The following is a 27,084-nucleotide window of genomic DNA, read 5'->3' as shown; positions in this document are numbered from 1 at the left end:
CTCTTCTCCTCCAAGGAAGAAGCAGACATTAGTAGAAGTTCCAGAGAGAATCTAGACCCAAGTACCCGATGCAACCCAAGTTTCATTAATGATTGCAACATCTTTGAGTCAGGTACTGTTTTCTCCCCCTCTTCTTTCTTCTCAATCTTTGGTCTCTCCCGCTATTTCCATTCCCCTAGTTCCAACTGTTGTTGCTTTTTCTCCCACTTTAGTTACAACTTCTGCAGTTGCATTGCAATTCGAGTCATCCTCTGCATCTGCTAGATTTCTTGTGGCGTCTCTGTATGATATTTCCCAATCCCCAAGAACCCCTTTTCAATTTGCGTTCGCTTTTCAGTCGCGTGAATGTTAGGATTTGTAACTCCCTCGCCTCTTGCATCTTCAAGTGTTTGTCTGTTTTCATCCCCTCCCATTGGCGCTATGCTTGATATTCCTCCTTTCTCTCTCGCTACTCTTCCCTAGCCAATATGCATGCAACTGAGAGATCCTATAATCTCAATACCTTTTTCTCTTCCTCTCGGCACTCCCTTCGTAGGGCTAGCGATTCCTTCTCCCTCAGATTTCATATAGTAGATGAACTCTTCTAAATTGGCTCGAATTTAGAGGGCTGCAAAGTGGAAAGAGAAGGATTTTCGGAAGCCTGCCCAACCTAGTACCTAGACACATTTCAATGAAGAGAGCCAGAACACAATGTCAATGACTATGTTTCCTAACGTCATAAAACCACAAGGAGAAATGCATCCCGCAGACTATTCATTGCATGTCGTCAGTATAGATTTGAAACAAGCTCGCCCACAAAATAAAGTAGAAATGATAGAGGAGATGCAGAAGGTCGTTTCATCTGATTTCCTTAAAAGAAGCAAGCGCTTGGAGAAGCTCACTAAGGAATTTAGCCATGTCAAAGCTACGGTTGATTGTTACAAAGTGGAAGAGAAAACTAAGAATGCTGAGATATCTTGCCTTTAAGATGATGTCCAAAAGGAGAGGGTTGAAAGAGAGAAGCTGCAAAGTGCTCTAAATATTGTGACAACTTAGTTGCAGGCCAAGCAAGTAGAAAAGAATGAATTGAACAAGAAGTTCGACGATAAAGAACAAGAGTTCCTACAACTCCAAGCGGGATCCTCGGATATAACTCAGATCCAAATCCAATTGCAGGATGTCATCCAGGATAAAGATAGATAGACTTTTCCAGGATTTGACTCAAACATAGGCACTCCTTTTTGAGGAGAAAGAAGAAAGAGAACAGGCAACACAAGAATGGCAAAATAGGTAGGCCCAATTAGATAAAGAACTTCAAGATCGAAAGAAGGTCTTGGAGGGTGAACGCAATAACATGGTCCGAATGCAAGACAAGTTGCAGGACAAGAGTACAAGGGTCATTGCCTTGGAACATCTAGCATCCATGATAGTGCAAAAATTTAGAGAGTTGTATGCAAATATCCGAGCAAAGGAGGAAGAAATTAATCTCTTATCAAAACCTGCTGGTGTTCCGCCTGCTGCTCCGATAGATTTCATCCCTTTCATCCAAGAGTTATATGTTTCGCATTGGGAAAAAGTGAAACAATTCTGTCTTGTTTTGCAGCCAACCCTAAAATTGTTAGCTGATGCGCAATATTTATGTGTTGAGGCGAGCATTATCACCGATGAAGTCACGTAGTCTACCGCACCTAAGGTCTTTGATGCTCAAAACCTGATCAAGTAGTTGTATACTGCTTCTGATGAGGAATTGACAGTCATAGAGGTAAATGATCATGAGCAAATGGTTAGAAAGGCTAACAATTTCATAAGTCACCATGGAGCAACAACATAGGCCGCGTCCACTTTGAGCTCACTCAAATCCTCGGTATCAGATATCAAAGAACGTTTCTAACATTTTGTAAGTCTCGGCTTACCCTCTCCTTTCCCTCCTGATGGTTCAGTTTTGAAAGTTGAGCACATCGTGAGCTTGATTGAGCAACGACAACAAGAGCAGACTTTCCTCCGAGATCTAAGTGTGCCCCCTGCTGCCATTGAGGTCAAAGAGTTGTTGCACCCTTTGGCTCGGCTCTATATTGTGATCGCATTGGTCAATAATGAGTTGGGTGACCTCTTTTTTCATTGAGATTATTTGCCTTGATCAGAGTTATCAAATCCTCAAATCTCAAGAACAACTCTCGAAAAATGACTGGGTCCCTTTACAATGGGTCCTCAACCAAATTTACCCTACATATGTATAGATCTAGTCTGAAACCAGTAATTTTGGGTATCGACACCCTGTAGGCAGGATTATCCCAGAAGTCGCCAAAAAGCTGTGTACTTTATTCTGTCCACGTTGTGTTCTAAAGAGGTTGGCTCGCGTTGTCATGACACTCATTCCTAACACCCTTTCTTTGCCTTGTTGATTAAGACGCGCATTCCTAACGCGTGGTGTTTGTTTTGCAAAACCGAAAGGGCTAGGCCCACAATTTTCAAAGGAGGAGGTAGCGATGCATGGTAGTTTCCTGGGAATTCCTGAGGCTTCAGTTTGCAAAGCCAACCCTCTTTCCCTTCTATTGCCACGTGTTTTCCATAACAATGGCCCATAGGATTTCGCATTTTAAGTTGCAGGTGAATTGCCGGGGGATCCTTTTGATCCAAATAACCGAACAACATATGCAGTTTTGCTAGAAGCTGATAGTGGTTTCATTTGTAGGTTTTGGATGTTGCCACAAATGTGAAAGAAGTGTTAGTGGTGTCTTTGGAGGATGTTTTTCTGTTTTCCCAGCTCAAGGTTGTTAGGTCTTGGTCTATAAGAATAACGATTTTTGTCTTGCAAAGGGTTCAAAACTTTTATTTGAGAAAGATATAAACAATTATTATATATAGAAATTTGGCCTTTAATCTGTGTTTGTATTTATGAAGAAAAGATAATCAAACCATGCTTGCAGCCTTTATGATTCATGTTGTTCAGTGTGCATTGATAGTTTTTTGTGCATCTTTGAAATTCTGATATAACTTTAGAAATATATGCTTAATACTTTGTCGATTAAACTATGTTCTTATACTTGTTATATGGTGGATGTGTGGTGTATATTTCTTTATGTTAAACGGATTTTTTATTATATCTTGATCATTGTTTTGGGCATGTAGCTTGTTGAATGGGCCTCAGAATAACTTGTATGTGAAGTTCTCTGTGCTCCTTAGTATACTAAAATCAATTCAGTGCATCGCTTTAAAATGGGTTTTTTATTTTTATGTTTCTTCCTTTTCCCTTTTCTCCCCCTCAATGAATGAAGAGTCGGCTTCTAAAATCTTGGAGGTCACTCAGTGAAAATGCGTAGGTCTCCCATTACTGAGTTTCCCATAAGGTTGTATTCCTGAAAGTAATTTTAGTGATCAACAGTTCTTTTTCTAGCACGCCCGGTGGGACCATATTTGCTTATTTTCAAAAGAGGGTGTATGAGCCATAAACCAATTACTAGGAGCCAAACCACATCGAATCCAAGTTTATTGTTACCACCCCTAGTATCCATCCAAGAAGTATCAATAGTTGGAGTGCAAATCCCGGTCTAGGCATTCCACATACTGATGGCAGCCTAGCCTCAAAGAAATTTCAACACTTGGAATATTGGGAGCCCTCTTATCCCACCTGCCCCTATTGCTTAATGGGATGTTATTCCTACCTCTGCATTAAAATCATTGCCGAAATTCATCAGAGGCAATTCTAAAACCCCTGAGGAACATTTACAAGATGCAGTTGATGTATGCACTGTGCATAATGTCACACAACAAAATGTGGCATTAGATGCACCTACATTAGTAATAAAGATTCCACAACCTCAAATCATGCTCATGCATTAGGTGCACCTACATCAGTAATCAAGATTCCAACATGCATTGCTTTAATATACTACGAGTTCTTCTTGATACCCTTTAATAGCTATCATGTGTCTGTATGTAGAAAAGATGTATGATGGACCACAATTATTTTCACATCATTACTACATGCTAATGAACATAAAATGCTACATCACAATCCTAAAAACTCATCGATATTTCACCACAAAGAAGATTATATATAAATTGTTCCCATATGGATTCTCCTAGGTGAATATAACCTAAATCCCAATAGTTACCATTAGGTAGAGATACAAGAGGAAGGCTAGCCTAAGACCATATTTTTTAGCTAGATGGGGATCCTTTATGTATATAGTAATATTACTTGGATTAAATAATGCACCTATAAATTTTAGTATAACTATAATGAATGCATTCAAGGACTTTATCATTGACTTCTGAGAAGTATATCTCATGATTGGACAACTTATGGACTATTAACATGAGTACGTGTTGTCATTAATGCCAAACTTGTTGTCATGGGAGATTGTTTTCAATTTACATGGTGTTGTCATTGATGTCGCACTTGTGTGTATTGGTGATAAAGGTGAAGAAGAAGTTGCAGTTATTTAGTTGTGTTTCAGTTCACTTGTGGTCATTATTGTCAACCTAATTATTTCTTAGTATGTATGATCTAAAAATGAGTGTTTAGATTTTGCTATGATGTCTGGTGGTGATATTGAGTGGGTATGTGTTTTGTTTGAAAGGTGACAGTAGTGGAAGCTGAAATATGCAGGAAAGACTATTTAAAGTCTTTACGGGAGAATGCTTTGCATTCCTCAGATTTTGTAGTTGGTGGCTTGTGGTTTTGGATTTGATGTATATGTTTTATGGATTTTGCACTATTATTTTTTTAGGTCCTCAATTGTTTAGATGTTGAAGTTGGTTGTTGTAGTTTGCTGACAGTGAGGCTGTCAATCAGGATTGGTGTGGAGAATGCTCTGTATTGCTCCGTAGTGTTATTTCAATTGTTGTGGCTTAGACGACATGTTCATATTATTCATGCAATATTCTAGTTCAAAATTCAAGTGTTGGTTTTCTTCGCAAGAGAAGTCATGTTATTCTGTTGTTCAACGTTGTTCATTGTGTTTGTCTCTAGTTGACTTAATTGGTTTGTCTTATTTGGATTGTATTCTTTTGGTATGAATATGCATTGGAGGTTGATTAAAGTGTATTTATGGGTATTACAATGGCCTATGAAGATCCATAGTGAGTTTTTTTGTATTGGATAATGTTTTCGGGCTTACTGGTTGATGTGCTTTATTGTTTATCTACACATTACATTTGATGTTGACTTTGGAGGACGTGTTGGTGTGTGCGGTTTGTTGGAATCGACTTAGGAAGACATGTTGTGATGTATTTGAGTCCCCTTTATCTCCTATTGTGGATCACATTTAGTGCAGTTGCTCATGGTGGCTGATTTTGTGTAATTTGTGTTTATTCTGTCCATGGTCGATTGAGTTGAGTGTTTCAATGAATAAGTTGGTATAAATAGATGTGTAGATGTGTGAATTGAGATGTGGATTGATTGAGGATGATGTGGAAGTACATGTGTGGAAGAAAAAGTGCAAATATCAGCTTGTGATGTGTTTCTGATCAAGATATCCTACTCAATTCAATTCATCTTTTCTCTGTGTCTATTGGAATACAATGAGTCCTTTTGGCAATTTGTGTAGATCTGTATCTTGCTTTGGGATTGTGCATCTCAATATTACAAGTCCTTTGTATCTTACCCTTGAGTAGTGAGCTTCAGTTTGCAAGTCCTTTGTATCTTTCCCTAAGGTTGCGCACCTTAACCTGCAAGTCCAAACTAGGAGTAGTGAGCTTCCTTGGCCTTGAGCCTAAAATATTGTATTCAATTATTTACATTGTGAGTGTGATTCTCGTTGTGGTTTTTCCCAGATTGGATTTTCCACATAAAATTCAGGTGTTCATGCATTTGGTGTTTGTTGTTTCATCTTTCATTGATGTTTAGTTAGTTAATGATAATTGATAAGTGTTTGTGATTGAAGAAGTTTAAGGATTTGGTCAAGACTGATTCACCTCCCCCCTCCTCTCAGTCTCGTGGTGTGTTCAACAAGGTCATGTTTAGATATATTGATATTTGAAAGATGTCATAATCTCAATAGAAAGGCTATTCAATAGTTGAAAGGCCCTTTTATCTTTTCTCCTGGGAAAGTGTCGTGGCTTATATTACACTAATTTTAAATAAATACATTATTTTTTACCCCACTTGGACTCTAATTTGCTAAGGCACAATATCTATAAGAAAGGAATGTTGATAGGCCCTCTAAAAATGGCCATAATTTTGAATTTGCCCCCAAAGGATGTAACAAAATAAAAAACGTTCTTGGGATACATTAGTCACCACTACAAGTTTTTCTTGGACTCGGATTGTTTCATAACAAAGTGAGCTTCAACACAACTTCAACACATTGTAACTTTATTTTCCATTGAAGCAAAGTACATAGTAACTTTTACTGTTAATTGTGAAGTAGTATGGTTATATTGATTTTAAGCGACCCACAACTTTTGTAGGTTACATTAATTCAACTTTTTTATAGGAATTGAGGAGTCTTAAAGCTAGCAAGAACCTGGTTTATTATGATCACACTAAGTGTATTGAGGTTTATTATCACTATTCTTAACAATTGAATCATTTTGATCATCATATAAAAACTTTGTGAGTGATTCACCAACTCATGAGTATTCATGAGACAAGTAGGGCTAACATGTTACATACCAAAAAGCTAACAGGTAACTCACCAAAATAATACAAAAGAAATCATTAGAAAATTACAAGTTTGATAAGAAATCTTGCTAGGCAAGAAGTTTTTTAATTTATTTTTATCATTTTTTCATGTACACAATTGTCTCTTTGGCAACATTGCATAAATATTTCAAAGGGTGATATCAATACTCAAAAGTTTTTAAATTATAGATTTATGACATGCACCACAAAGGTATGCATGGTTTTGAAGGCCTCAATTTGGGCCACCCCTCGATCATATTTGGGCTCTACCCATATATCCCTACAAGTGGCAATGTCCCTCAACCTTGCAATCATGAATTCCCACTATAGTTTTAAAAAAGAAAAAAAAGATTTCCTTTCGGGCTCATATTTTTTATAGATGAAACTTCTCAAAACATTCAATATGGATTAATGATTTATCATCATATATCACTATGATGTGCATTGGACTTATTTTTTGATCTACTTATGAAGAAAAACCCACTCATGACTTCTCTAAATTAGTTTTATGCATGTTTTAAAGATTATTGTATTAATTTTTATGTTTCGTGTTTCAATTTTTTTTCAAGCTTTTCCTAAATCCCAAGGTCAAGTCAAATTTTAGTCTTCCCAAATTTTTGCTAGGTTTGAGTTTTTGAACAATGAGATTGAAGATAATACTTTCTACTGCTACACAATTGAGGAATAGATCTAATGATTAAAGCTCTTTACACCACTCTCTTTTTTAAAATTTTGATCATTAGAGGGTAGATATAGGATATAATAGGTAGTATTCGATTCTATTTGTATAAATAAACATTTATTGCTTATGTTATACATTAATCATGTCTTAACAAAAATTACTATATAAATTGCAATCATCAATGTAACTTTTTCATACAATAATGAACTCATTAAAGTATGAGCAACCAATTATCTTAAATATTCATTTTAAAACAAGTTTAAACATTTTTGTTGAAATTTGTTTGTATCAGTGTGATAAACTTTTATGATGATTTTTGCAATGAGACACAAGCCTATCTCTCGAAGCGCACTTAGATTTTCAAATAATCCATCACTTCATATGTAATGATTAATAGTTTTTTAAATTGACAAAATCAATAAATTATTATTATTTTCTCCTTTTATTTTTAAAATATAAGAAAATATTTTGAATTATTGTTTTATATAAAACTAAGTTGCATGTCACATTTTTTGAAATATAATTTTTTTCCCCTTTGTTGTGGTGATCTACGATAAATCAGTTTTAATCATGGATTAAATTCGCATTAATAGCCGATAGGCTATATGTTGTAGCAGCTTTCAAGCGGAAAGTTGTCTCACGCGGGAAAAACAACTTTCAGGCACTCAAAAATTCGTTGCCTCACGCCTTAAAACAAAATTTTACTCGCAGCTGATATTTTCGCGTAAGAGGCTGCATAAAGCTTGTCTCGAGCTCAAGAATCCAGTAACATTAAAACCCCGATATTATTAGATCTGTTTTTCTTTTCTTTGCCGCGAATAGATTGAAGTAGCTGTAAGGAGATTGGTTTTGGTTCGTCTCAATTTAAAAACTCTGCTTTGGTAGGGTTTTGTAATGTTTTTCGTGCAAACTTTGCCTCCATTTTTTCTCATTGGCATAGTTGACAGCACCACACGGTTTGTGCAGAATCTTGAGGTAAGTCACTTGCCATGGTTTCAGTAGGTTTTTGTTTTTTGAATCTTACCCTGGTCGGATCATTTTTCGCTGTAAAAAATGAAGGCATTGGTTCGGCGGTTTTATTGATGATTGTTTCAATATATGATATTATTGTAATATCTAGTGTGGAATTTTTGGTGGTTTTAATTTTTGTTTATTTATTTAATTTTTCTTGTTCTTGAGCTTATTTTTTGTGACAATTTTGTTATAGGATTATTTAGTATTCAATGTATCTGATGCTGTATGAAAGATACCAGCTCAAATATGTTTATAAACTTTCCTTTGATTTGTTATCAATGAACAATTGCAACATAACGCTTCATAGGAAATATTCCAGAGACAACGATATATTCACAGACATCAAAGACAATAATCAATCTCTCTCTCTCTCTCTAGGTTCAGGAAATTATTCAGACCTGGATGACTTACAAACTCTTTCAGAATGTCTTTCCAGTTATACCATTTTTGTCTTGATCCAAGGCAGTGACCTGACTTAATATATCCTTCACCCAATCAATGTTTTCACCTAGACGTCTTTCAGCCGGAGGGGGAATGAGTACGATATAGCTTGCATTGGAAAGCGCAAGTGTTAGCGATTGTCTTGGACCGCGCTTCGTATGTATCCGCAAGATGCCTGGTAATTGCGTCTCCTATGTTGGACTCGATCTCTGTCTCCAGCTATAGGCCCGACCCGTCCTATGTAGGAACTGACGCGTGCTCAGGAAGATGACCCACAAAGAGGATGAGTCGGATTAGTTATCGCTGACTATGCATAATCGCTGCTACCGACTTGCCCAGATCATTCCATCGCAAATGAAACGGAAATTGGCACCGCGTTGCCCAGATAATTATGCCGTTGCAATATATAGGACCTTTAATAATATCGGCAATATCAATCGAAAGATTAATTAGGCCCAACTCCAATCTTTCAATCCAAAGATTTCGTGCCCAAAGCCGTATGTAATCGTGGCACTCCTTATTTGAATCAAACTCGATAGTTCTCACAACATTGACCAAGTCATATACAATGAATGCCGTCCAATGGAGAAATATCGAACACCCTTTATTTAAGCTGCAGATAAACTCCACAAAATATATATAATAATATTCAGAATAAAGTATCCTTACAACTTATCACAATTCTGCAAATTGGTCTCCAACGGAGACTTTACAAATTTGGTACAATCGTGGACTCCGTCATAAATTCATCCTTTGGAAGAACTAGGATTTCGTCCAGCCCTTCTGTCAAACTCCTGAAGGTTTCCGTCTCTAAAATGCATAAGTCGTTTATCAAATACAAGCAAGCCTTTGCTACAACCCCAGGTTTCCTTATAAAGCCCTCTAGGAAACATGACCTTATAATAATATATTATTATTTTATTGTTTCTTTTAATTAAATTAATTAATATTAAGTCATCATCTGAATATTTTATTTATATTTTGATTACTTAATAAAATTCAATTTAATTAAATGCCACCTTAAAAATTATGGACATTACAGTCCTCCCGGCCAAACATTGCTTGTCCTTAAGCAATTCTCCACTACACCACCAGGATCCCAAACTAGCCATCTGAAAAATACTACATCACTTCGCTGCTCCACTCCGATGAAACCAGTAGTGCCAAATTCTACAACTTTGTTATCCTGAAGCATTCCCACTACCAAGCTGATTGATGGATCCCAAAACATCACACTCGCATGCCAACAGAAATTGTAGGGGTAGAAGTCCCTTATCATGCCACCAACACCCAATGTCCATCCAAATTTGTATGAGTTCCCAAGGAGGGGAACAATGATCGTCCTAAGTGCCTAATCAGTTGTGATAATATAACATATGCTGCTGTTGTAAATTAGGAGAACATCTATTCGACTAAGACCCTCACTCCAAGTTAAACAATAAGTACCTCCGATGACAAAGGATGATGGGAGTTCATCAATAAGCCAACCTCCAACAAGAGAAAGATGATACAATCCTTTCCAACTCCCTCTATCAGCTGCTGTCCCAGAAATCTCTGTGGTTTCATTATGCCATGCATCAAAACTCAGCCGACACTTATCCCTTCCAAGTAAATGCCACACATCATGAAGAACATTGATTATGCGCACTACATGCCCTGAGAATCGAGCAAATTCACACTCCAATAATGTGTCATGAGGTAGAAAAGTAGCAATAGCTTCTCCAAGAGTGTCTACATGCTTAAACAAAGCTGAACCACCAATGCTCCTATCCATTTTCACTCCTTTATAAGCTGGTTTAGAAAAGGTAAGCTCCACCACGAAAGCCTCTAGCAGAGATAACTCCTCAAACTCTACACGAATGACCAAAGGTCCAACCAAGTCACTTATCCCTCCCTCTACACTTGTAGGTATAAATCTAGTGGCTCTTCCACCAACTGTGTGTTCAGCTATTTCATCTTCCTCTATGATTTGAGCCTTCCATAGATTTTCTAAAAGAGGAAACTCATAAACCTCATGACAAACAAAAATTTCTGAACCATACCTCTTTCCATATCCATACAAATTTAAATGTTCCTCTTGTAAGTGTTGTCTTGCTTGGGCCGTCAACCACTTCACTTTCCAACCACTTTGTAGCCATCCCTCACACATACTTTGTGACTTTTTTACATCCCTCAAGGTATGATGTACAAAATCAGAACCTTTGTGGCTTGAATCTTCATTACATTCCTCACCCAAAATTTGAGTGCCCAGAAGACGACTCAATGTTAATTTTAGCACTCAGATTAAACAATAAACAACAGAAATCAGAATGCAATGAGGAACAAACACAAAACACACAGATACCCTGGGAAAACCTCCCTCTTGGAGGTGAAAAACCCAGCCACTAATCTCAGATCTTTATTGGGCAACACCAATTTAATTTACAATGAGCTTCACTCTTTAACAGCAACCTAATCACAGTTATACTTCTAACCTAGGGCATGCTGAAATGATGAACTTATCTGCAATACAATAGTTGTTGTCCCAGGGATGAAGTTTGCTGATCCTAGAATGGTGTTCACAGCCTTTAAGAATAGTTCGCTGATCTTCAAATGATGACTGCTGCCACTTGGAACCAGTTCGCAGTCACTCAGTGGTGTTTGCTGTCTTCTAGATGACGGTTGCTGTCTTCAAGAAGAATTCGCTGATCTCTTAGGAGGATTCACTGAATACTTAGATGACTTGTAGATTAGAGAAGTAATTTGCTTGAGTGTGTTGTGTCATACAATGATTGATAGCCTTGTATATATAGGAGACTTAGCCTTTTAATTCTCCCAAGGCGGCTTGCATGAAGAACATATTTAATTACAATTCAATGCTTTAAGGTTGGCTCCAAAACTGAAATAGCCCTCACGTTACAAGTGATTTTAATATAGGTCAGCTCCAACACGTTTTAATACAAGTTACATTCAATAGGTCTTGTCCTATCCACAAGTTACATTATATAGGTCTTGCAATATCCACAAGTTACATTATATAGGTCATGCCTGCCCAATATTCATAGCAAGCTATAATTACATGTAATCCAAACTTAGCTATAATTTCAACACTCAATACTATCATCCTCATGTAAAGTGGCTGTCATCTCACGATTATGCAAAGGTGAGTGACTGTTGTTGCCAAGGAAAAGATCAAAATGGCAGTCATACCTTTCCATAGCATCCTCAAGAACCTCAAACAGCCCTTACTTCTCTGTTGAAGGTTCTTCATCTATTGCTGCTCCAAAAGATGTATCTAACTGAAAATCACATGCTTCAAGCTCAATTCGAGCCTCCATCCTCTTGGATGTCAAGAGACAAGGAGATCTCTTCCATTCTGAATCAGGGATAATTTCTTCTCCAATCGAACCACTATCATCCCTTGATGGCCCATGAGGAGTATAAACAATCTTTTCTCCTTTGATCATAGTTTGAGCTTTCATTTCATCATCTTCACTAGGAGGTTGCTCCTCAACAAAGGCAGGTCCAAAAGAAGCATGCAACTGAAAATTACATGTACCTCCTTCATGGTTGCAAACTAAATCCTCTTCTCTAAGAAGATTCTCCATTACTCGCTTAATTTCCACCATCCTTGCATGATTTTCCTTATTTTTATTAAATTGAAACCCAATGTCTGACCCCTCCGTAGCTGTTAGCAATTGATTTGTAATTCCACAAAGCAGAGAATAGAACTCCATTAACAATAATTTTTCTTTAACTCTGGCTAGTTCCAGTGAAATGGTTTTCTGTTCATAAGCTTCCAAATGTATAGTCTCAAGCATTTCGGATTTCTGTATGCATTTATACCACACCAACTCAGGATCATCCTTCCATTGCATTGGTAGCACTCTTCTTCCATCGCTGCCCAAACACTTTACCTTGCACTGCTCAATATTCCCTAAAGCATATGTTGAAAAAACATTTTCTAAGCCTTGTCTAAGGCCATGAAGTTCTTTAAGGGTAAGAAGATTCCACATTTTCAGTACTAGAGATACCTGCACTCCTTGTTCAATATCTGCTAAATGTAATTCCAAGATCACATATTCATTTATAAGGCTTTGCTCAGCAGGACCTGCAAGTTTCCTAGCTTGTTGCCTATCATTAACCCATCTCCATAATGTGTTGATTACTTGCTTCTGCACATATAAATCCTTCAGACTGGTAAATAACTTTGTAAACTTATTACTGTATGTAATCTTCCAAATTGTGTTGTCGAGCAAGATGAAATCCTTATTTGGTAGATCATTAAGCTGGGTCACCATTTTGCTCTCTACATTTGGATCTAAAAAGCATCTTCTCTAAATTGCATTCTTTGCCAACTCCTTCCACACGGAGTCAGTTTTAACAAGCATGGAGCCAATCCTCAGCCAGAATGGTTCATGCACTAAAACAGTATTTGCATGACTCCAATCTGAAAGGAAACCAATTTTGTTGGTTCTAACAGTTGACATGATAATGTCCTTTTCTCCACCGAAACCATACGCTGAGCCCTTTGCTAATGTTGCAAGAGTTGAGGGTCCAAAATCATGCTTTTGAATACCCTTTATCCATGATAAACGATCGCCTGGATCCCAAATTGAAATACTTTGGCAGTTTTGGACAGCAAAATCTATACACCCTTCTGAATTGAATATATGCTTTTCATGATAGTAAAACTGACATAGACCTCTACTATTAGTTTCATGACTTGAGTAGAAGTGATGAGAGTTTTTACCTCCTCTAGAATTAGATGCTTTTGGGATATTCAGTCCAACACAATCATTACTGTGACTCCTAATCTTAATATTAGGATCAACTAAAGCATCTTCCTCAACATAGCCATTCTGAAGATTAATCACTTTCTGCAATGGCTCTCCTTTTGATGGATTAGTGTATGGTACTTGGATTGGAACATTCGTCTCTATCTTGGCATCTCCATGTTTAATAAGTATGGTCTGGTCCAGCAAGACTTCATCAATCCTTTTCTCTTTCTTTGATTGTTCTTCAAAATTCTTGGACTCATGCCCATTAATGTTCTTAGCAAATTCTTCTTCTTTTGATTCTGGCTTTTCCTCTTGATCATTTGTGGACTGCAAATTCGATGGAAGCAAATCCTCTTCAATATGGTATCTCTTGTTCGAACGTTGCAACATTTTGATTATGTTATGTTGATATTTCTGATTGGTTTGCACAAATTTTTCCATCATCTTAACACAATCTTCCAACCCATCGATAATCTTATCCAACTTTGACTATCACCCCTAGGCTGGCAGGATGCACAGCTCTGATACCACTGAAAGATACAGCTCAAATATGCTTATAAACTGACTTACAAGTTTTTTCAGAATGTCTTTCCAGTTATACCATTTTTGTCTTGATCCAAGGCAGTGACCTGACTTAATATATCCTTCACCCAATCAATGTTTTCACCTAGATGTCTTTCACCCGAAGGGGGAATGAGTATGATATAACTTGTGTTGGAAGGTGCAAGTTTTAGCGATTGTCTTGGACCACACTTCATATGTATCCGCAAGATGCCTGGTAATTGTGTCTCCTATGTTGGGCTCAATCTCTATCTCCAGCTATAGGCCCGACCTGTCACATGTAGGAACTGACGCGTGCTCAGGAAGATGACCACATAGAGGATGAGTCGGATTAGTTATTGCTGACTATGCATAATTGCTGCTACCAACTTGCCCAGATCATTCCATCGCAAATGAAATGGAAATTGGTACCGGCTTGCCCAGATAATTATGCCGCTGCAATATATAGGACCTTTAATAATATCAGCAATTTCAATCGAAAGATTAATCAGGGACAACTCCAATATTTCAATCCAAAGACTTCATGCCCAAAGCCGTATGTAATCGTGGCACTCCTTATTTGAATCAGACTTTATAGTTCTCACAACATCAACCAAGTCATATACAATGAATGCCGTCCAATGGAGAAATATCGAACACCCTTTATTTAAGCTGCAGATAGACTCCACAAAATATATATATAATAATATTCAGAATAAAGTATCCTTACAACTTATCACAATTCTGCAAATCGGTCTCCAATGGAGACTTTACAAAGTTGGTACAATCGTGGACTCCATCATGAATCTACCCTTTGGAAGAACTAGGGTTTTGTCCAGCCCTTCTGTCAAACTCTTGAAGGTTTCCATCTCCAGAAAGCATAAATTGTTTATAAAATACAAGCATGCCTTTGCTACAACCCCAGGACTTCCTTATAAAGCCCTCTAGGAAACATCTAGAAGGTCAGGTCGACTAGAGAACTTTATTAAATAAAGTGACCTTATAATAATATATTATTATTTTATTGTTTCTTTTAATTAAATTAATTAATATTAAGTCATCACATGAATATTTTATTTATATTTTGATAACTTATTAAAAATCAATTTAATTAAATGTCACCTTAAAAATTGGGGACATTACACTGTAAATGCAATAGTTGTCAGAGCTATATTCTTATGGAATGGATAGTAGAGATCAGATCATCTTCATATTTTGCACTTATTACATTCTTGTTAATATACCTTATTTATTGTACATCATATTCCTTCACAGTTTTGTGCCATTATACTGTCTCTTTTACTTAGAGACCAAACATCACAAGGCAAGGGATTAGTGTGGCACAAAACGACTAAAATTTGAAATTGTTGTGTTGAATTAGTGACAAACAACTTGGTTTTCTAGATGGGTATATCCTCTCACATGGTCAATTACTTGTTTAGGACTTAGTGGCATATTTAAGTCCCAACATGCTTTTGATATAATTACATTATTTTTAAAATCATGTGCCCATGTTACTTCAACCAAAAAAGGGGTGTTATATTTGATTGATCATCTTCCCATGAATAAAGAGAGCTAGTATTTTTGCTTTTGCATCAATTTGCAATGGGTTCAACATCTTTCAAGAAGTAATTCTAGTCATGATTGTGTTTGACATGTCTATCCCTAAAGTATCAGGCCTTTGTCTATGTTCCAGCATGTTGCCGTGATGGGGGGAAATGTTTCAAGGACAGATTTTTTGGAGGCCATTTAAGGGGATGTCAGGGGACGGCACAAAGGACAACTATTAAAGGTTTGGGGGGGGGGATTTAAAATATTCATATGATAACATTAATTACGCATTGATCATATAACTTATAGATCCTTAATACATAGCACCCACAACAAAATGTCTTAATGCTACAAGTTTCAACTTTCAACTACAAATTAACAAAAACATAGAAAATATGTTGTTACCCTTGACCTTGGACAGAACTTGTGCAATCAATGAGCCTATCTTCCTTGTCTCAAGATTGTAATGGTTGACACAAGTGACAACATGTTCTTGAATTTGTATTGAATTGAGATCAAGATGGCGATTGCCTCAATAAGATTGAAATCTTTGCCCTTATAAGTTGTAAATTTACAATTTTTGGCTGCAAATCAACTAAAAAACTGTTGTTTCTTTTGGAATATTAAGGTTTACGTTATTAAAATCACCTTAGTGACTTTATCTTTGTAACTTAATAATTCGTTATGTATTCTTGTAAGTTGGTTGTTCAAGAAGTTATATTTGAGAAGCTTTATAAAAGCCATATTATAATACATTTCCAAATGAACACTCTCAATAATATTATTATTTTTTGTTTATCGCTGTGCAAATGTAATGCTCTCGTTTCTTCCAAAATGGTGTCAGAGCATAGAAAGGAAGAAATTATTGAGAGCAATTTTAAACAGGACATGAGAGCACGATAATTATTTTATTTGCTGCTGAATTGTAGTGCTCCAAGGAGGCACAAATTCATAGACTTGCATTTGCTGAAGTGGTTTAGAGATATATGAATCAGAATTTTTTAGTTATCTAGCATCTTCCCTTTGCAATGTGTAGCACTTCCATTTTTCTTTTAATGCCTTGTTGTTGAATATGCACTGCTGTTGAGTAGATGGTTGTGGGCCGGATCATATGCTAAGTATGGTGCTGCCAAAGTGGCAATGTGAAAGCATAGTTTCTAGAGGTTGAGAAACTATTCAAGATGTGGAGAGGGCATTGATATTAGTAGGTATTGTTTGCTGAACCAAAGAGGAAAAGCATTAATTTTTTTTAAAAAGGAGTGCATCATGGTGAGAATAAATTTTGGTTTTACAAATTATATTTTTTAAATTCTTGATTTTGGAGTTGTAAGGTTGATGCTATTTATTATCTTCAATTTATAATTTTCAAGATGGAAATCCCTTTAGATAAATGTTTTGGGTTGATACTTGGAAAACTAAAATTCAAATGCAATTAATCAATAAAAACTTATGAGGAATAGTGAATGGGATTGAAACACCACCTACAAATGCAAATAAGTTATTGGAGTGGCATAAAAGAGATGATAAAGCTAAAGCTATTACTGGTCTTGCTCTTTTTGACATTGAATTACTTCATGTAGATTTAGACAAATCATAATTAGAAATTTGGAATAATTTGAATAAAATGTTTGGAGTAAAAGTAGTTAATGCAACATTTTCCCTAAAATTTCAACTAAAATGGAAGATAGAATTACAATGTCAAATCACATAAGCAACTTAACATCTCTCATTAGACAATTGGCATAAATCAAGGATTCAATAGATGATGGAGATGCTGAGGCTATTTTGTTAAATAGCTTGCCTTTTAAATATGATAATGTAATTTTTACACAATTAAAAAACTTCTTGAACACTAGAAGATATGATTTCAGCCCTTTTAATAGGAGAAAAAAGAACAAATGGAAAAGATTCAAAAGTTGATGCTCGACTTGAGAATGTATTATACACACGAGACAATAATAGAAAAACTAAAAGGGAAATTGAATGTTATTATTAAAGTAAAAGGGTCACGTAGTTTGTACTTGTAGGACTCAAGCCAATGATTTTTTTAAAGGAAAAGTTAGAGAAAATCAAATGATGTTAAATTAATCTATGTTGAGGATGAGGGCCCTCCGGATGATGCTTTTGTTGAGTATTATTGTTTTGAAGATACTAGGGATGGATGCTTCTTTTGAGCCTTCATCATTGGAGGTTGGAGGCATTGGAGGCTAGAGAATATCCACCATCTTAAGTCAGGCTCTCCCTTGGAAATGGTGGCATGTATGAGAAGCATATGTTATTTTTGCTTTCCTTTTGATGTTGATAGAATTGAAGAATGCATATATTGTGAAGTTTGTTTTTTGAAGACAAGAATGGATTAGTTGAACTCAATATGGATTGTTGTCTAGATAGTTCAGGAGTTTGTGGATCTAGATAATTATACCCTTTTGAGGGTCATGAGACAACTTGATGGAGCAATGGATTGTCCCTCTAATAATTCGAGGGACTTGCGATTCTGGAGTTCAAGGAGGTGGTAATCTAGGAATTGGAGAATTTAACTCAAGAGCTACACCTTTTCAAGGGTTACGAGGCAACTTGATGGAGTTACTCTTAATTCAAGATTTTTTTTTTCAAAGAAAAACTTCTAAAAAAATGTATGTGTTTGTTGTATGGAATGTAAACCTTAATAGGGGGTGTTAGAATACTAAGGCTTGACTTGTTTATTTTTGTCATTTAATAATTAGTTGTATTCGTTTAAGTTGGTAATTCGAGAAGTTATATTTGAGAGGCTTTATAAAAGCCATATTCTAATGCATTTCGTAATGAACTCTCTCAATATTATTATTACTATTAGTTTGTTACTGTGCAAATGTAATGCTCTTGTTTTTTCCAATAGTTTTCACTTTTCAGTGACTTTGGATTGACACTCCACTTTGAGAGGTACAAATGGAGCTTGAAATCTTAGGTATTGTTTTGCTTGATTTTATTTCGAAAACAATGCTATTTTGTCAATTGAAATGGCTGGAAACTACCCTCAAATCTTGTAAAGTCAACATTAATAACTTATGATTGTCAAACGCCATAAAAGAGCTTGAAAATTTGTTGTTTGCAGGCCATAATCTCTCATTTATAGCTCAGAGTGGTGTGGGGTCCCTCAAAAGAACAATAAAATATCTTTTTAATTCATTTTGGGCCTTCAGTATAAATGAGTGTAATTGCAAGGGGACGATGGGCTATTCTTGAGACAATCAAGGGATGTCATTGATGTCCTCATCTATTAGGGGGATGGCTAGCCATTCTCGCAAAGTCCACATATTTTTGGGATGTTAGGGCCAATTAACCCCATTGGGGTTGATAGGGGGACATGTAATGACATCACCATTTGTTTTGTTTCTCTTGAAGTACTTATGTTTTTAGGACTTGGGACCAATTTTTTTAATTGGGGATGATGGGGGGATGTTTCCAAAGCATCCCCGCTTCCTCGAAATGTCCCAATATGGGGACATTTCAAAAAATTGTTGGGAACACGCCCTTAGGGAAAATAGGTTTTTGTGACTACAAAGAGGAATGATCTCTCTAAAAATTTGATTCAAGTATTTTGTGTGCAAAAAAATTGCACAGTTTGGCATTTGTCTCTTGTGGTCTCCAATATCTAGATTTCTTGTCCTAGTGTTGTTTTCCATTGCAAGGCACACAAAGACTCTCCTATAATTTTATGTACCTCTAAAAGGTTTTAACTTTTAGTTGTTTTTCATTGCAAAAAGATGCACAACATTGTTTCTTCTTGATGTCATCTAACATAGGTAATGTCTGTGAGCCTTAGCTTCTTCAATCTTATCTTGATTGATGAACTCTAATGAAGAAGTAATCAACTCAATGCTTTGTGTAAAGCATTTTTATTTTCTAGTCTTTTATGCTTTAATACCTTTGCAACCATTAATCATTAGGTCTTGGGCTTTAGCTCATTATTTGGTTGATAGAAAACATGAAACTTGTGTTTGTAATTGTACAAAACATTAGTTGCATTAAAGAAGAAAGATCACTATTAGTCCATCTTTAGTCTCTTTAGATAGGCCCCCAAAACTCTATTCGTATATTAAAAAAAACACTTTGGAGTTCTAACCTTGCAAGTACTAGGTAAATTAGCTTATCTACTCTTATATATCTTTGGATATGATGGATTGTTCTCAAATTTTGAAGCGTTTTTCTTTTTTTCTCAAAAACTAGAAAAAAAAACCTACTCTTAACAAATCCTTCCATTCTAGTTTGGTGTTCTTGCCTGGTTGTTCTCTAGGTGTGGAAATTTGTCAAGTCTAATGGAACTATTAAACCATTTCACTTGGAGAACTTAGGAAGGCAATATAATACCTAGCATAGGATTTTTATTTTCAATGGTTATGAAATATCATTGGTAGATTGCATAGATTGCAAACCATAGGGCCTTGGTGGTGGGCAAGATGTTTTTTCTATCGGCCAACCATTGGTTGTAGTGTTCCATGGGGATGAGTCCCATCACAAATCCCCTATTTCTAAGATGAGGATGTTTTTGAGACATGTGGACTTGGGTGTTCTTCCCCTCACGACCCACAACCTTCGCTCTACACCTAGAGATGTTTTTGGGATGTCCTCCTTTAGGAGGGACATTTTTAGAATGTTCCTTTGGTTTGGGGATGACTTGGAGACTTCGATGTGTCAAAGGGACACCAAGGAATCTCCTAATTGTCCCCAAGACTTCCAAGCATCCCCCATGGTAGAAAAATGAAAAAGACTATTTAAAAAAAAAGATTAAAACGCGTTTTTGATTTGTGTGCCACAAAACCAAATCCTACCTAAGAACTCACAAAAATCTTGTAAATATGCATCTAAGTGTCATTCTAAATCACTCTAAGTTTTAGAAGTAGTAAGGACTTGATGTTGCAAAGAAGAAAAGTGATTGAATAATGAAAATGACATGTGTTGTGAAGGTTTGTGAGGTTTTGAAGGCCTTAATTTGTGCTTGGTGATGGGGGCTTTTCCCCTCTACCCTAGCTCATATCATGTGCCCCTGGAATTTGCAAAGGGTGCTACCCCTTGATCCTATTGAGGGCTCTATCCCCAGTCTTGTGTTAGGGGTGTTGCCATTGACTCTACTAGGGGCTTCACCAAGCTTTACCCCAAACCTTGCAAGGGGTGCCACCCTTGATCCTATTGGAGGCTTAGCCTCCAAACCTCCACCTACCACCACCTCACCACTATCTCACCGTTGTCCCTTGATCTCCAAATCTAGGCCCTTGGTTTCCTTGTCCTTCGGACTTATCTCTTGTATCTCCTTGTTCCCCCATCTTGAGACTTTGTGGAACATAGGTTGGTTGTGATATGGCTGTAAGATTTAAATTTTTAGCAATTATGATAAACCACAATACAATGATCAAGTAGGTGGTGTATTTACGATTTAATGAATTTAACAATTCTTCTTATATATATAATAAAATTCCATAGCCCACTAGTCCAAACTATGTCAAACATTATAGTTCTATTGGATTTTCTTTCTCTATTAACAATTTTCAGATTACTGTGTGAAATCCATGGTCATCAATCATGTAGCAACAATAACTGCTTCAAGGCAAGGCCTGAATTCTCTTGTAATTACTTTGTTACTTTATTCCGGAGAATACACAATTTCAAATTCCGGAGAATACACAATTTCAAATTAAGATGACATAGAAAAACTATCAAAGCACCCGTGCTTGTGGCCCAACACTGCCACAATAACTCTAAATATTCAAAACAAAAAATATTCGAAGTCTTCTTCAACAAGATCTTGATATGAACGTTGGATAAAATATTTTCCTTGAATTTAATTACTTTATTCTATATTTTTTAAGTCTCATGCCTGATACATTTGTAATTCAATTCAGAGGTTCATCTTATCCTTAAAAGTCAGTAATTGTGGACATGCATAAGAAAAAAAATGTGTTCTTATATAAGGTTCATTCTTACTCTTGAAATTTAGAAAATGATTGAAGTTGTTAATCTTGATTTGAAGTGGTTATAACTTGTAAGTGCTATTGATTATTTTAAAGTTCTTATGCTTCTGCCACTTACCAAAATCAAGATAATTCTAAGACATGCTTGAAGGAGATTTAGTTTTTAGTACATGAGTAACCTCTAAGTTGTTGAGATTGTTGTGTTTTTTCCTGTGACATTTAGGAACTTTTAGTATGGGTTTTAGTTCAACAGAGGTTTATTATGTATATAAAACTTAATGATAGTGTGGTGAGGCGACATGATTTAAATTTCAAACCATTTTGAGATGCCATTTGATTATTATGTGTTGAGTTCAGTAGAACTGGTGAGCAATTAAAGGACCCATGTAAAAACTATTTTTTAAAATGTGAGCTTGTCTGACTGAATTTTTGTTATGTTATGTTGCAAGTCAAAAGTATGATGTTAATCTAAACAGTTGTGGCTTGGAATGGCTTGTCAAAATACTAATGGACACTTTTATATTTTCTAGATGTAGGTATACTTGTAATAAGTTGTGTACATGACCCGGAATTTCATGTATTTTATTACATATTTGTAGTTCCAATCTTCATAGTGGATTAATTATTCTGTAGCTGCACGTGCTTAATTTCAGGTATAACAAAATACTTTGGACAGTGGAAATTTTTAAGAAATTAAGTATAAGGATAATAAAGGTTGTCTGCAGGGAGAAGACACTAATGGCATTCCCTTGAATTTCCATCAGCATGTCCCTTGCACCTCCTAAATGATGACAAAATCTATCTTATCTTTTCAGTGTACAGGATTGAAAATTGGTAGAAGAAAAATTGTGTTTGGTATAACAATAAAACATTTTCAAGTGTTATGAAAGAATCTGATGCATTTGATATTAGTGCCTATTCCGAGGGTTGTGTGATGGCAAGAAGCTCAGAAACAGAAAATTCATCCCATTGTAGCATGCTTGTCATAATTTCTCCTTCAACTTGGTGGAATTTATTCGCTTGCAACATTTTCTACTGCAGATATTAATATTCTGGGGCCCTGTAGAGAGAATTCTACCATAGTAGCGTGCCTGTCATAATTTCTACTTCAACATGGTGGAATTTATTTGCTTGTAGCATTTTCTACTCCAGAAATTAACATTGTGGGGGCCTGTAGAGAGAGTTTCAATTCATTCCATAGTAGCACACTTCTCATAATTTCTCTTCAACTTGGTGGAATATATTCACTTTCAGCATTTGCTGCTGCAGAAGGTCACATTCTGGGGCTCTGTAATTCTATACAGAGCAATAATCTAGGCATGATATAGATTAGAAAGGGCAAGATAAGTCTCAACTCTCAAGGTAGACAATACCTGTTTTAGAAAGCAGAAGTTGTGTGCATGAAGTGAACATTCAAATTGTGGCAAGATTTTTGATTGCTTGAAAGTAAAAAGCATATGATCAATTACAAGTATTTTTCAAGAGATTAGGGCTTAGAATTGTTTCAAAACTGGATACGTTTAATGCAGAGAGTGTAAGCCTGAACTTTCAGCTAAATTCAAAGAAAATTTACCCTGCTTTCTGTTAATTAAAGTAATGGGGGAATCGGCTTGTAAAATGCACTCATAAAACAAAAGAGCCACTATTTCCACTGCCAATAGCAACCTCAAATTTTATCAGAATGTCAATTGTACAAAAAATCATGGCTGTGAGAAACACACAAATAGTGGTGATAAGCTGAAAATAAAAGTATCAAGGAAATTATGTTTATAACTTTATTGATATTGAAAAGACCCTGTGCCTGCCAATAGCACAACAAATGAATTTCATAGAAGTAATTGAAAAACAATATGTGGCACTGAGATATTATATCCTTCTACTATTTATCCAGTTCGGCACAGACACAACAAAAAATATAACAAGTAAATACAATCAGAAGGCATGCAATGATATCTGAGACAGCTAAATGTATACGATTACTGACATACACTTTTAAATTAACAGTTGAATATGCAATATGTGTAAATTCAAATAGGATTTAGTTTTACCTGAATTTTTCTGTTGTATAGAAGATGTCTGGTTTTGTTCACAGTTTTATAAACTTCATTGTTCCTCAAGATTATTCATACTGCACCCATTGTCATTAGGGTCACTGGATGTAATAGAAAAATTAAAATCTATCAATTCATGCTAGATTATGCCACCAGGTCTGACCAACTAGGGAGTTTACGAGTTTTTTTTTGATTGGTAATAATTATATATTTTATTAATATTTATCAGAAATTACAATATCAGTTGAAACTAGAAACAGCATAGATCACACTACCCTACAAATCTGATCAGATATATGTAGCCATCGTCATATATAAAAAACCAGTATTACTCGCCCAGCATTACTCCCCCCTACAGATAATATTAAACCCACTAAACCCTATAGCAGAATAAACTATACATCAGATACAGAATATCCACAGAAACCTACACCCCGTCTGCTTTGTAAAAAATTAGCAGAGCCACCATGAAACAGTAAATACAAAATATTTTATATTTTCAGCCAAAAAATTCAGGAGCACTGTCCTCATTCGGATTTCACCCTTTTCACAGACCTGTTGACTCAATAGTCACTCAGCTCGAGCCTCACCTGCTTGTTGCCCTTCGCTTACACACTAGAAACCTCTGCCCTTTCCTTTTCTTTCTCACGAAGAAAGTCCAAAAGTGCAACCCACCCTAATTGGCCTCCGTCTTCCGTTCCTTCCTGTTCAATATTGCACTCCAGCGTATGAAAGGTCGCAAAGTGGGACACAATTTCCCAATTTGAATCCAATTCCCATCATTTGTTACAAACCCTATCCCTGGTTCCATCATTGCCATCAAAGACCGAATCCCACACAGCCATTCTTCCTTCACACACATCCTCATCGTCCATTCAATATCTTCCTTCTCTCTTTGCTCTAACCCCCATGCCAACACCATAGACACAATATCAGCATTGGTTCAATATCTTTGATCCGCATTAAAGAATTTTTCATGTAGCAGAATATCAATAATCTGCATGAAGATGGGCTCATCAAATTTAAACAAACTACGAATTGTCTTCTCTGAAACTGTCCCCAGAAAGGCCAACTGTTGTTTCATGGTCTTGAGAGAAAAATTTGCTTCCATATTAGCCATAGTTTTGTCACCCATCCACACAAACACTACACTGTCTCCGCCTCACTTCACAATGTGTCAAAAAATCGTTGCGTCTGTCGATTTAAAAGCTGCCAACCTGCCATAATAAATGCTCCATCAAAATCATCATACACTCCCATCTTTGGCGGCGTACGACACATTTTACAATCCTAGGCTCACATTTTCGGAGATCTTCCCAGATCTCGCTGTCCTTCCCATCATTAATTGACATGGCCATTTTTGACAGCGTGTCAGCTATGCTGTTGCCTTCCTGTCTCACATGTGAGACTTTAAAATCTAAAAAAGATTCTATTTTTTTTTTTAATAATTTTGATAAATTTATTTAGTTTCACGATGGAGCTTCCCCTTTAATGATGGCATTAATAACAATTAAGGAGTCCCCCTCCAAGCAAAGTTGAGTGACCTCAAGTTTTTTTGCCATATTAATTACTAAAAATGCTGCTTGTACCTTTGCTTCATTATTTGTCCCATTTGGTAAATTTCTTGCCCCGATTGCCACCATATCGCCTTTCGAATCTCTTGCCAAACCACCTAGTTCCAGATAGTCCCGGATTCCTTTTCGAGGCACCATCAAAATTGACTTTAATCCCCCTCCTCAGGTTTACTCTACATCACCTCCTTGGTACCATTCAGAGCCGGATTAACCCAGGAAGGCCCATGAACAGGCCAGGGGTTTATGAGTTTTGCCTCCACCTGTACTACTGAATTAATTTAAGGATGCTGCAAAGTTTGGAAGTTGAAATCAGGAAACAAAACCTTCGAAAGTTATTTGTAGAAGGAAGAAAATTCAGACAATATGGTTGCCAGTTAATCCAACATTTCTCAGTGGAAAAAATATTCTCCTGTCTATGTTCTTGCACCTATCAGCGAAATAATTTTAATTTATTAATGGTATTATTCTGTTTTACAAAGCCCATTTGGTGGTGAGGTAAAGGTAATTGCTTTTCTGGTAAATACAAAGTCTCAAGTTTTATTCTCACTCTATGATAATGCAATCTACCACCATTGACTTTTAATGGGGCATCACAGTTTCAGATGATCAGAAACTACCTTCTACTTGGTTGTGCAGTGGCAGCAAAATTTATATAATCTATGATAACAATAAATTAATTATTGCCTCATTGTAGAGCTTCCACGCACCATCCTGATCCTGCTTTAAATACTAAATCTTTTTTTAGAATTAAATTGTAGTTTCTGACATTCTTGCATTAAATACTAATCTAATTTTTTGGATTTGGTTTGATTTTTTATTTCTTATCTTGTGTGATTTTAGCATTGCCACGGGCTTTTGGTATGCTGTGCCTGTCAGAAAAGAGCAACTGCTCAGTGACCATGATGTAGAGCAGTGCAAGGTTTTGTAAGGTATGAGATTTGATCACACAACCTCATAGCTCTATGGTGGTTGTTTTAATGTTTTTTAAAGTGTTCCTTGCTTTGTTGCTGTTATGATGATCTTTTTTTAAATAGTCTTTTTTTTTGTGTTAGCATTCTTTGCTGCACAGACATCATTTTGATAACATTTCTGGTTAAATGGTTGTGCTCTTATGCTGCAAAATAGGTGAGTAATTATTGTGAAATTTGGCAGCTGAGTGTACAAGTGTTACTTCATTAACCTAGGAGGGGGGGAAATGAACAAGAAATAATGAGACAGTGACGTGACTATGTATGTTACAGGCTTGTTCTTGAATATGTTGTTTAGGCTCCAAGATATGTGATATAGTAGCATTTGAGTATTCAAAATGCATTTATGTTTGCGATTTGAGGGAATTTCTGAGACAAAACTAACGATAAAGTTTGAGGGTATTTATAGCCAACTTTCAATGTTAATTAGATGTTTAAATTGTTGAATATGCCAGCTGAGTTTAAATTTTTTCTTGTTATGCCACTGTTTTGCCTAAACAAGGAAGAAAGAGACAATGCCATGGTTATGCATCTGTATTCTTAAACCAAACGTAGATTTGAATTCTTAAGTTTGTAGTTGGGGCTCAATAATCTTCAACATGTTAGTGTTTGAATATTTAAAATGCACTTTATGACTGGGGGTTTGAAAGAATTTTCTGGACAAATTTACTAGTAAGCTTGAAGGTTTTTACTGGCCCAGAAGTTTGATGATTTATTAAATGACCAGTTCTCAAATCTGCCAGATGAGTATAAATTTTTGCTTCTTACTTTGCTTCTTCACATAAACAAGGAGTAAAGAGCAATGTCATGGTTATGCATGCACAAACCTGTTCTCTAAGCTCTAGAACTTAATCCTAGGTGCAAATTCTTAATGTGGAGTTCAGTCTCTAAGATGTACAATATTGCAGTTTTGCAAGCATTTAAAATGAATTCTGTCTTTGTTTTTGAGAA

The 27,084-nt window shown here is 36.1% G+C and overlaps 1 protein-coding gene across 6 annotated transcripts in view; it reads left to right on the top strand.

The window, feature by feature from the left end:
- Positions 1–7,887: 7,887 nt before the first annotated feature.
- The window catches only part of LOC131038315 (uncharacterized), a 41,240-nt gene continuing 22,043 nt past the window's right edge, over positions 7,888–27,084 (top strand). For 2 of the 6 annotated variants that reach the window (XM_057970681.2, XM_057970680.2), the window contains exons 1-2: positions 7,899–8,264; positions 26,006–26,094. The gene's annotated coding sequence lies outside the window, so the exon portion shown is untranslated. Of the gene's footprint in view, positions 8,265–15,812; positions 15,837–16,686; positions 16,804–26,005; positions 26,095–27,084 lie in introns of those variants that run through there. The other 4 variants (XM_057970682.2, XM_057970684.2, XM_057970679.2 and 1 more) reach the window with 4 other exon arrangements.

This window comes from Cryptomeria japonica, chromosome 6 (assembly GCF_030272615.1).
Source record: "Cryptomeria japonica chromosome 6, Sugi_1.0, whole genome shotgun sequence".
Lineage (NCBI taxonomy): Eukaryota > Viridiplantae > Streptophyta > Pinopsida > Cupressales > Cupressaceae > Cryptomeria > Cryptomeria japonica.
This window is presented reverse-complemented; position numbering and strand designations above follow the sequence as displayed.